At 43.3% G+C, this 12,685-nt stretch overlaps 1 pseudogene; it reads left to right on the top strand.

Annotated features, from left to right (window-relative positions):
- Nucleotides 1-8,264: 8,264 nt before the first annotated feature.
- Nucleotides 8,265-11,963, top strand: LOC122440813 (annotated as a pseudogene).
- The last annotated feature ends 722 nt before the right edge of the window (nucleotides 11,964-12,685 follow it).

The following is a 12,685-nucleotide window of genomic DNA, read 5'->3' as shown; positions in this document are numbered from 1 at the left end:
TGTTTAGAGCTACTCTTGGCTACAGGAGGGGAGGAACCATGCTTTCCCGCCATGGACATGGGTTTTCCCTTGTTGCTCTGTCGTGTCAAACTCTTGCGACCCAACGGACTGTAGCCCACCAGGATCCTCTGTCCATGGAATTTCCCAGGTAAGAATACTGGAGTGAGTTGCCATTTCATTCTCCAGGGAATCTTGTTGACCCAGGGATCAAACCCAGGTCTCCGACATTGGCAGGTGGATTCTTTACCACTGAGCCACCAAGGAAGCCGTGGTTTTTCCCTGCAGACACCCAAAAGCTAACTTTATCAGGCTTTCCTTCCCTGGTGGTTGATGGTTGGTTCTGACATCTCTCAGCAATCTCAGAACAAACTTTAGAACATGCCGCGCTTAGTGGCTTTTGGGGACCTAAGCCCCATGTGCTCAAGCAATGGGAACAATGGAATGGCAGATCTTCCCTTCCTCCCTAGCTCAAGTGATTTCTTGCAGAGGCGTGGTTTATCTTTGCAGTCTCCAAGTCCACAGCCCTTTTGGGGGTAGACAATCAGTTTGTGGGATTGAGTTACAGCAGGAAGTCTGACAAGTGGCTGCTGGGTGTTGTCTGTGTCCTAAAAAACACCAGTCATGTTGGATTAGGGTCTACCCTAAGGACCTCATTTTGTTTTAATTAGCTCTTTAAAAGCCCCATCTCCAAATGTAGTCACATTCTGAAGTACTGGGGTTAAGAATTCACCATATGAATTTCAGGTGTGGTGAGGAGAGACCCAATTCAGCCCATAACAGATGTGTGTTTCTATTAAAGAGGCAAGGCTAAGTGGTAATGGCATAAACATAACTTAGACTTCACTTTTAAACCTGTTAAAACTTCAAATAAAGATTTTTGACAAATTCTGAAAAATTGGTAGATGCTTTGCAGTTCAAAATTTTATGTAGAAAATGACTTAACTTTTTAAAAATTGTTTGAAATCTGCATAATCCAATTTCCTTTTTCATGTAGAAAATATCTATTGAGTGCTCACTAGGTGCCAGATAGCATTCTAGGTACTAGGAATATAGTTGAATAAAATGGATACAAATCTCTACCTTCATCCTAGTTGGAGGAAACAGACTATCTACAAAATAATAGTAAGTTATACCATATGCTATAGTGATAAGTGGCATGGAAAAAGTAAAGTAGGGAAGAGAGTGTATGTCCTTTGGGGTGGTGGGTTGAAATTTTAAATAGATTATAGATGATCACATTGAGAAGGTACTTATGAATAAAAATTTGAAAGAGGTGAGGAAGGAGTCTTGAGGACATCTGCCTTTAGTGGGACTGTCTAGGCAGAGGAGAGAGCAAGTGCAAAGGCCCTGAGCTAGGAATGGACTTGTTTGAGAAAATGCAGAGAGGTCAGAAGGGCTGGTGGGTTGTGAATAACAGGGAGAGGACTGGGAGACAATGCCAGAGAGGTAGGCAGGGACTAAATCATGTAGAATCTTGAGAGCCGTGAGTTTGAGGAAATGAATTTGGATCTGAAGTGTTGGTCCCTGGGGGACTAAAGGATTGTTGGGGTCAGGGTATCACTGAGCCAGGAAGATGGAGAGTGGGGTGCCTGAGGATCAGATTATAGACAGTTTGAAGTTGTTGGTAGTGATATCATCCTGGAGATGACCACAGCAGTCAGGTAGTGGAAGCCAAGCTCATTAGAAGAGAACTATGGGAATTTTGAGAGCAGGGTCTTAGAAGGAATAAACAGAATGAAGGAGTGGTTTTAGAGAGAATGGCACTGAGCTAGTAGTTAAATTCTTCAAGCAGGGAATGGACTGACCCAGGCATTTGCAACAAAACAGGCAATGGATGGTATATTCTGATGATGAGAGATTGTGAGCTGGGGTTTCAGGGCAGAGGGAGGGTGTGTGGTCTGGAAGCAGCAGTGGAACAGAGGGCCCCTCTTAACTGATGATCATGGGCAGCTCGGGAGAGATGGAAGCAGGGGGCCATGTTTCCCTCTGGCTGTGAAAGGCAACTGACTTTTAGGATATTGCTGTTGATGACTATTTAATAAAACCTAAATGATTGTAACTTCTTAATATTAGGCTTCTTAGTCTAGATGAAATTGAGTGAGGGTTTTTGAGAAGTTCTTTTCCTTAAAAATGGAATAGCAGGAATTAATCATTGATGCTCCTTGGTCTTCAGATAGAGGCATCTAGGATTAAGGCAGAGCCTCTCTTTACTGCTTGTAGGGTTCCATCTTGAGGCTCATCATTGCCTTGACAGGCTACATCCAGAGCACAGTGGGAGAAAACGCTGACAGTGGGAGACATGCAGTTGCCAGAAGAGCAAGAATGGAGGGAAAAAGAGAAAGAAAAGGTGTTTGAAAAGTCAGTAGGAATGTTTCAGGTGGAATGAATTTCTGGGAGAAGGGACTCATTCACCCTATAGATGGGTGGTCACAAAGCAGTGGTTCTCCAAGGGTGTCTGGGTCTCTATTAGGGATGTGTGAGGTTAAGACCATTTCAGTAATCACACTAAGATGTTATTTGCCCTTTTCATAAGCATATAGTGAAGTTTTATAGAAGTATGACATCATAACTGATTGACTGCAGTGGCAGATATGAAAACCCCGCTGTCTTCTTGTAGACCAGATATTAAAGAAAACTGCAAAAATGTGTAACAGTGTCAGTCTCACTAAATATTTTTTCAGTTGAGAACGTATTTTTCATAAAAATATGTTAACATTAAAGGGGTTATTACAATATTTAAATAAACTAGTATATATTTCAAATTCCCATTTTGAGTTGTAATGCTGTATATACTGATAGATATAATCCTTATAAGCAAAACAAAAGCTCTTTATGGTCCTTAATAATTTTTAAGATTGTAAAGGAATTTTGGGATCCAACAGTTTGAGAACTAATAGATAAGAGGCCAGGCTCTGGAGTTAATATGCTTAGGTGGGAATCCAGGCTTTGTGATCTTAGGCAGGTTTCTCAACCTCTCTGAGACTTTAGAGAGTCTATGTCTATGAACTAGGCCACCTCAGGCAAGTGTTGTGAGCAAGTGAAATAATGTATTAAAGTCACTTTGGACAGTGATCATTTGGGTACAGAGTGATCATTTCACAAATGTTGATTATTACTTCATGTAACAACTGACTGAGTGCCTAACTCTTTGCTAAGTGCTGGCAGGATGTAAAATGGCATAAGTCACAGCTCCTACTCTGAAGAGGTTTGCTGCCCAGCAGGGTAGAGATTTCTGGATTTGTAGTTGGCATCTGCGAGTTCAATTTCCAGCTCTACCCTTTACTAGTGACATCACCTTGAGCAAGCTACTTCCTGTGGGTAAAGTCAGATAATAAAGGCATTGGGACAGTCCACTGAGGAGACAATAAATTCCTGCTGTATTTTCCAGGCATTGCTGTCCCCAGAACTTAACACTTGGATTTGTCCTTCTTGAAAATTATGCTACCCTTCTCTGCTTTCCATTTCCAGAAGCTGCCTTTCTTCCCGAGATAAGTAACTATGCCAGTAGAGGGCAACTTCTGCCTTCTTATCCACCCATTGGCTCCTTTCTCTAATTGGGAAATGTTCTAGCTGAGATGGCTGGCAATCGCCAGTTTTTGTCTTCAGGACACTCACAGCTTTGTGAATGTGCTAAATTTTGTCTGAAAATCCCGACTCATTTTTTTAATCAGTCAATACAGATTTACTGAGACCTCTTTAAATAAAGGGGCTTCCCTCATAGCTCAGTTGGAAAAGAATCCGCCTGCAATGCAGGATACCCCGGTTTGATTCCTGGGTTGGGAAGATCCCCTGGAGAAGGGATAGGCTACCCACTCCAGTATTCTTGGGCTTCCCTTGTAGCTCAGCTGATAAAGAATCCGCCTGCAATGCAGGAGACGTGTGTTCGATTCCTGGTTTGGGAAGATCCCCTGGAGTAAGGGAAAGGCTACCCACTCCAGTATTCTGGCCTGGAGAATTCCATGGACTCTATAGTCCATGGGGTCACAAAGAGTCGGACACGACTGAGCAACCTTCACTTTTCACTCCCTTTAAATAAAACTGAAGGAAAGGTGTTGGTGGAAAGGAGATTGTGGGTGTCGCCACCATCACCTGACACTGCGGATCATGGACTCTATTCCGGGCCCCGTTAAGTGCTTCACTTGCAGCGTTTCCTGAATTCTCAGAACACCACCACGGGGGTAGGTATGGGCACTCATTTTTAACAGCTATAAGCCTGGGCTCTGATTGGTTAGGTAACTTGTGTGAAGTCCACTGTGGTGGAGCTGATTCAAATCCAGAGGAAGTATGCTGATAGCAGAGGAGGGTGAGATGGCTGTGAGCTGGGAGGGGAGGCAAGATCTGGACAGAAGGAGAAGACCGGTGAGAGTCTTGTCAGGCAGGGGCAATGGTCTCCAGTGGAGCCCTGAAAGTAGGGAGTAGGTCTCACTGCTCCAAGACGGTGGTTCTCAATCTTGTCAGGCACAAAACGCCCCTTTCTTTAGAAAGTATTCTGTAGCACCCATTTTACTATCCTGAAGTGAAATTATAAAGTAGCACATATCTGTGTTTACATATATGTTTACACTTAATACAAAAGCAAAGTATTACTTCGTATCAGTCGAGTAGCAGGCTTGCTGGTGACACAGACCAGAGAACCGAAGGTGCCGGGCGAAATCCCCAAACTGTCCACCAGGGGGCGGTGTATCCCTTCCTCGGCTGCGAACCGCTCCCCAGTCCACGCGCGGTACCTTCGGGCCGCTCCCCTCTCCCGTCGCAGGGGCCTCACGTCACACTCCTCCTGAGGTGGCGTGATTGTCTCCCTGATGGCTCCTCAGTGGTCCGGGGCGGGTGGGGAGTGAAGAGAGGAAGTCGCGGAGCACGGAGCTGACCTCACCAAGTTGGTGTGCTGGATTTCTAGTCACATGAACTTGCCAGGATTAGAGTCATGTTCTTTCGAGTTTTACTTTTGTTGTTGAATCTTTTGCTTAAAAAGCGATCATGAAGCTACATGATTGTTTTATTTTCACTGAAATTATTTTTTTAGGTTACTTTGTATTATGGCAAGCTGTAGAGACCTGGGGCTTACTTGTGGCTCAGCTAGGAAAGAATCCACCTGCAATGCGGGAGACCTGGGTTAGATCCCTGGGTTGGGAATATCCCCTGGAGAAGGGAAAGGCTACCCACTCCAGTATTCTGGTCTGGGGAATTCCACGGACTAGTCCGTGGGGTCTCAAAGAGCCGGACACGACTGAGCCACTTTCACTTTTCAACTATTCATTTAATATTTTTCTCTAGTGGATTTTTCTTTAACCTAAATACATATATTTAAATAGAAACCTTAAATAAATGTATACATGTAAAGCTTATATCACTTGGCTTAACTAGTGATAAGTGGGATTTGGCTTAAAACCCCCCCAAAATAAAGCCAAATTACTACATTCTTATTTATATCTTGGTTATTTATATCTTGGTTTCCCACTAAAGGTTCATTGTCTCTATAAAAAAGGAGCTTAAGAAGTATTAAAGACATTGCCATACCAAACCAAGACTATCCTTAAAGTAATCAGAGAGCTAAAAGAGAAGTGAAAGGGAATATTTTTCTCACTATGTAAGAGAATCCACATTATTTAAACTTTTATCTGTGTGCCCTGAAAATCATCTACCATACAACAGTGGGTAAAAAGTTTCCCATTCTGGAGACAGGTATAGCAGATGGCTTCCTGAACTTGGAGTCAAGGGACCACTTACTAGCTGTGTGTCCTGAACTTGTCACTTGCCCTCTCTGGGCCTCTCGGGCCTAACCTGTAAAACGAGCTTAGAAAAGGTGCTCTCTAAAGTTCTTCTGGATCTAATAGTTGAAGACTCTGAAGCCCTGATTCTCATCTGAAGGAGATCTAGGACTTAAGGTGGGTATCCTTTTATTTTGTGCTTAGAACCTTTGAAGGGGGTTGTTGAAAACCACGGATTCCCAGAAATTCTGACCAGCACTGTCTCTACCTTGGGATAGAGTGTTTAGAACCTGGAGATACCTGGATTTAAATCCTTGCTGTGCTCCCTGTAAATATTGTCCTTGCTGTTCTTCGGGCACGTTTGTAACTTTGAGCAAGTTACCCTCTTCGGCCCCCGTTTCTCTAATTATACAGTAGGGACAGTGATAGTATTTATCCACATTGTGAAGATGAAATTATAATGTTAGGTGCTTACTCCAGTGCCTGGTCCATCTCTCAGCAGTGATTCCTATTTATTATGGTAATTCCTAAGATTTATTTATTTAAAGTGAAACTTGGAAGTAAGCCACTGGGGGAAACTGTTTGGCGGCCCTGTCCCCAGTGTCTTAAAACTGATGAAATGAGTGTTTACCAATAAGGGGAAGCCTAGTCTGAGAAAGGTGACTGTGAATGTACAAGGCTGTCTAACTTACACACGGCCTTGGTTCTAATGTGAAGGCCAAGTGTATTTGTGTGGGTTTTAGGACTTTTGAAAAAAATATTTTTTTTTAAAAAAGCTTTAGCTGAGCAGCTTGTGGCTTTCCAGCCCACAGGTTTCCTGCATCTCTGCCTGGCCCCTTGGTGCAGGTGTCTGCATGTGTGCGTGTGGGACCGAGGAGAGTGTGGCGTGGTGAGGTGGGGAATAGCAGAAGATCAGAGTTCCCCTTGAAGGCCCCTGACCTGCTCCGTCACCATGGCAGGCCTGTTCTTGCCCTTGTGGGGCTGGGCAAGGTGGCTGGGGCAGCAGAGCCTGACATTTGAAAGAGCAGGATCACTTGTCCTGGGCACACCTGTCTTTGAGATCTTGCTGCCACTGCTGGGACATTCCTGACCAGGTAGAATTCTCCTGATGACATTTTTTTGGGATGATCATGTGACAACTCCCTGAAGCATAGAAAGTTCTGTTATTAGAGCTGTGGACCTGGATTTTCATTCTGTCCTGACCACTAATGAGCTCTCTGACCTTTCTGAACACTTCTGTTTCTTCCTTTCTTTATTTGTAAAATAAAGGTTAGATCATACCAGTGGTTTTTAAGTTACAACTTATTTGTGTATGTGTGGGGTAGATGTCCAGAGCCCTTGGACAAACTGATGAGAGTTATAGAGACTCTGTCTCCAGAAAAACAAAGAAAAGAAAGTGAAGTCGCTCAGTCGTGTCCGACTCTTTGCAACCCCATGGACTGAAGCCTACCAGTCTCCTCCATCCATGGGATTTTCCAGGCAAGAGTACTGGAGCGGGTTGCCATTTCCTTCTCCAGGGGATCTTCCCAATCCAGGGATCGAACCCAGGTCTCCTGCATTGCAGGCAGACGCTTTACCATCTGAGCTACCGGGGAAGCCCAGAAAAACATAGGTCCCCACTAATTTTGTATAAAATTTGAGGCTGTTTCAAGACACCCCTGGAAATCCTTCTGTGGAGTCCAGGTGGCAAACCACTGTTTCTATGCTTTATTTAGCTTGCAAGCTTCCATGAAGCCCATGCCTTCCAAGTTGGCTTTCCTGCTGAACCTAAAGCACATGAAGAACCTGTCCATTTATAAATGTGTGTTTAGCATACTCTCGTTCACAGTCCAGCAAAGTGAGCCTCAGCCCAGCAGGGGCATGAAGGAGCTGAGCTACCAGGGCCTTTGCATGTGGCTGTGCAGGTTTTTCCCTGTACAAGGCATCCCAGTTGCTGGCCACACCTTTTCCTGTTCACACAAAAGTGGAACCTAGGCCAAATGTAGCCCTTGCAACATATACTTGGATACGAAAATATAAGGTCCAGCAGGAAATTCTCTGCCCACAGACTTGACCGGAGGCTGACTCTCCCTATTTGGGCTCAGTAGACAGTATTAATTAGTGGCTGGAGAAGAGGGGTCATCGAGAGACCAGAAATATGCACTTAAGACTTGGGCAAGACTGAGATCCTTGAATGAGTTAGGATTCTTGTGGAAAGTGACTACATATGTTGGAGTTCTTAGCTTGCAGACAACAGAAACCAATTCAGCTGACTTAAGCAGGAAGGGGATGTATTGAAAGCATGTCAGGTGGTTCACAGAAATGTCAGGAAAGCTACAGAACAGGCACGAGATACAGAGCAGTGACCATGGAGGTGAGGCCTCACCAGAATAGCGGTCTGCGTGATGATGCAGCCTTGGCCTCGCAAGGATGCCGCTGCCATCAAGCAATCCCAGCTTACCTCGCTGCCTCTGGTGATTCTGGATGGAAGGTGTAGCTGTTGCCACCAACCACTAAGATGAATCCTTGAGGGCTCCATTTCATTGCATGTAACATCTGATTGCTTGCACATGGATCATGTGCTTGACCATCCCAGCTGCACAGGGTCCTGGGAGAGTGAGTGACTGACATTTTCAACTTCTCTGTTTCCCACCAAGACTCTTAAGTGGGGGACTTCCCCAAACCATCTCAGGCAGCCCTCCCAAATCAACAGACATTCTGCAGACACAGCAACCAGCTAGAGGTGGCCTGAGTAAAGAGAGCTCTTGAAGGCTGGAGGGTGTTTCCTGAAAGTAAGGACAGGAGGGAAGCCAGACCTTCAGTGGCCTGGAACCAGGAACTTGAACATCAGCGGAACACTTCCTCTAGCTCTCAGCTTTGCTGCTCTGGGCTCCTTCATTTTCTCTCTCTGCTTTCTGACATTTTATGTCCACAGTCCAGGAGGTAGGGTCATGTGGTAAAAATGGGGTGTTTGGAGCCTCCACCTGTGGCTCTAAGGGTCCCTACCTGGAAGGAGAGCTTGGCATTCACTATAACGGGTAGCTTCTACCCACTTTTTACCTTCATTCTGGCTGCCCCGGATGGGTCTCTGCTGTTCTACATGGCTCCCCCATTGTGGAGGCCCCTTTAGATAACCTTGACACACCTCATATTTTTTTTTTCTTGAGGCTGTGCTTAGCTTTTCCAATATTCCCAGAATGTCAGGTCTTCCTCATTTTACTGGTGGAGGGTCTAGGTTTTCAGAAAATAAGTGAATTAAGATTCTGACCATCCCATGAGTGAGCTGGTGCATTCACACAGTGCTTTAGAAGAATGTTTAGCATGTGGAGAACTCACAGGTGTTAGTGATATCATTAGGGTTTCTTCTACATTCTCTCCTCTTCTCTCTTTCTCTTTCTTGGCACCCTCTGTCCCTTCTTCATTTGTCTTTTCCAAAAATATGTACTGCATGCCTGTGTGCTGGGTACCATTCTAGGTACTGAGAACTCATCTGTGAATAAGATACAATTCCTGCCCTTCCAAGGCTTTTAGTTCAGTAGGAAGCAGTGTCATGATATGATTTAGAGTAAAAGAAAATTATTTTTATCAGAGAGCCACAGTTTGACGGAGGTTTTTCACCTGAACCTAACTAAACAACAACAGTAATATCCAACTGACCTGTACTCTTCAAAACATGGCAAGATCAAGCAAGACAAGAAAGGGCTGTATATTGAATTTGCACATTGAGGATACATAACAATTAAATGTAATGTGTCATTGGGATCAAATCCCTGATTGGGAAAAAGCTATTCTAAGGAACATGATTGGGGCAATGATGAAATTTTGAAATGTACTTTTGTTTTTTAAGGTAAGAGTATTGCATCGTTGTTAAATTTCCTGGGTTAGGTAACTTGGCTTGTTCTTGTTCTTAGGAAATAAGAGAATGTCCTTGTTCTTAGGAAATAAATACATGTGAAAGTGTTTACGTGTAACAGGGTATGATGTCTACAACAGAGTGTCAAAAGGTTCAGAAAAAAATATATGTAGAGAGAGTGATAGAGCAAATATGAAATGACTTTAAAAGTTGGTGAATCTGTATGAAGAGTATAGTTAAGTTCTCTATTCTTGCAACTTTTCTGTAGAGGTGATTAAGTTTGTTATCTTGCTGTTAATATTTGTTTTCTAATTATTTCATCTGTTCTTTGATCCTTTTTTCTGTCTTCTTTTGGATTGAGAATTATTTAAAAAAATGGACTTTTTCGATAACTTTTTTAAGTGGTCGCTTTAGAATTTATAGTATACATCTTTAACTTATCACCACTCACTTGCAAGTGATATATCACTTCATATATAATATGAGTTTTGAACAATATATTGCCATTTCTCCTCACCCTCCCTTTGTGCTATCGGTGTCATAACTTTGTACTTTCCAATATATTATGACCCCTATTGTACATTGTCAATATTTTTGTTAAACAGTCAATTATCTTTTAAAGAGATTTAAATAACAAGAAAACATTATTTTTCTCAGTGCTCTTCCTTTGTGTAGATCCAGATTGTCACCTGGTATCTTTTCCCTTCTGCCTGGAGAACTTTCTTTAACATTTCCTGTAGCCTAGGTCAGCAGATGATGAATGCTTTCAGCTTTTGTACTTCTGAAACAATCTTTTTTGCCCGATTTAGGGCTGGCAGGTCTATTCCTTTCAGGGCTTTAAAAGTGCTGCTCCCCTGTCTTCTCGTCTTGCTTTTTTTTTTCCTAATAAGGAGAAATCTGCTATTTTCCTTATCCTTGTCGCCTTGTGGATAATGTCTTTTTTTTGCTAGATGCTTCCTCCCTCCCCTCTTATCACTGATTTTGAATAATTAGATTATGATGTACCTTCCTGTGGTTTTCTTCATGTTTGTTGTGCTTGGGGTTTGCTGAGTTTCTTGGATCTCTGTGTTTATACTTTCTGTCAATTTAGAAAATTTTCATCCATTATTTCTTGAGTTTTTTTCTTCCTGTTCCCACACCCCCCACCCTCTTTGGGGACTTATAACTCACTGATGCTCTTTTCATTCTTTCCCAATGCTTACTTGACAGGCCATTCCTAGACCTCGGCCTAGAGATGCAGATTCCAGTGTTCTGGGTTGGGACTTGGGAGCCAGTACAGTATTTTTTTTTTTTTTTTAATTCCTTTACTTTAGACCTCATTAGAAGCTGAGCAAACACAATGTTAAAGAACCCTACACAGAGGTAACTGAGTTTGTGCTCCTGGGGCTGACATATTGAGTTGCGCTGCAGCCTGTTCTTTTTGTGGTCTCCCTAGTCATCTACCTGATCACAGTCATCAGCAATGTGAACATGATTTTGTTAATCAGAACTGACTCAAAACTTCACACTCCAGTGTACTTCTTCAGCTACCTTTCCTCTGTAGATCTCTGTTATGCCGTCAGCGTCACTCCTTAGATGCATGTCACTCGCTTATCCAAAAGGAAATCCATTTCCTTCCTTGATTGCTTTATACAGTTTGACTTTTTCATTTCCTTGGGGCTCACAGGTTGCTATGTGCTCACAGTGATGGTTTATGACCGTTATGTGGCCATCTGCAAACCCTTGTTATAAGGCAGTAAAATGTCCCAACGTGTCTGTCTCTCTCTCGTTTGTACTCCTTATAGTTAGGTAGGTAGGTAGGTTTAGTCGCTAAGACCTGTCTGACTCTTGTGACACTATGGGCTGTAGCCCGCCGTGCTCCTCTGTCCGTGGGATGTCCCAGGCAAGAATACTGGAGTGGGTTGCCATTTCCTTCTCCAGGGGATCTTCCTGACTCAGGTATTGAACTCGGATCCTCCTGCCTTGCAGGCAGATGCTTTACTGACTGAGCTGCCAGGGACACCCACTCACTCCTTATATTTATGGCTTTGCAAATGGTCTTGCACAGGCCATTCGGATGCTCTGTCTCTCCTGTGGACCCAATGAAATCAACCACTTTTATTGTGAGAACCAACCTCTCTTTGTCCTGTCCTGCTCAGATACTTATGTCAATGAGACTGCCATGTTCGTGGTGGCTGGTTCCAACCTCCTGTATTCTCTCACAATCATCTTCATCTCCTACATTTGCATCTTCCCAGTCATTGTGCGTATTCGCGTGGCAGAAGGCGCAAGGCCTTCTCCACCTGTGGATCCCACCTGACAGCTGTCACTGTCTTTATGGGACGCTGTTCTGCATGTATCTGAGGCCCCCTTCTGAGGCATCTGCCAGTAGGGTATTTTTAAACCAGTCTCTGGGAGATGCATCTGGTCCAGGACCATGTTAATTAATTTTATTTTATAACTTAGAATATATTTTCAAACTTAAAAGTTGCAAGAATAATTGTAAAAAATTCCAAGCACTCTTTAACCAGATTTACCAGTTGTAGACATTTTGCTGTATTTACCCCAGCCCCCCAACAACAAACACACACGCTTTTTTACCTTGGACTATTTGAGAGTAATTTACACTAAGCCCCTTTACTCTTAAATCCTTCAGAGTATATTTCCTAAAATGAAGGCTGTTCTCTTACACAACCACAGTAGAGTGATCAAATTCAGGAAATGTAACATTGATACAACAATACTGTCACCTCATCTTTAGTCCATATTCTGATCTCTGTGTTTATTCTTTTTTTAAAAAAAATTACTTATTTTTAATTGAAGGGTAATTGCTTTACAGTGTTGTGTTAGTTTCTGCCAAACATCAACATGTATTAGCCATAGGTATACATAGGTCCCCTCCTCTCCGGTTCTTCTTATAGTTATTCTATATCCAGCCTGGGATCTGCCTGAGGTCATGAATTCCACCTACTTGTCCTATCTCTTTAATGACCCAAGGGTCAAAATGTGACAAACACTACTGTAAAACTGGTTGGTAGTGGGAGGAGAGGGAATACACGTCCTGAAAACAGCTGAAGCTGAGGAATGGCAGGACCGGTGAGGGGTGGGGGGTGGGGGATAGGGGGTGGGCAAGAATTTCCTGCTACAGTCTCTGAGGGGCTTCCAT

The sequence above is a fragment of the Cervus canadensis genome, chromosome 4, assembly GCF_019320065.1.
Source record: "Cervus canadensis isolate Bull #8, Minnesota chromosome 4, ASM1932006v1, whole genome shotgun sequence".
NCBI classification, from domain to species: domain Eukaryota; kingdom Metazoa; phylum Chordata; class Mammalia; order Artiodactyla; family Cervidae; genus Cervus; species Cervus canadensis.
This window is presented reverse-complemented; position numbering and strand designations above follow the sequence as displayed.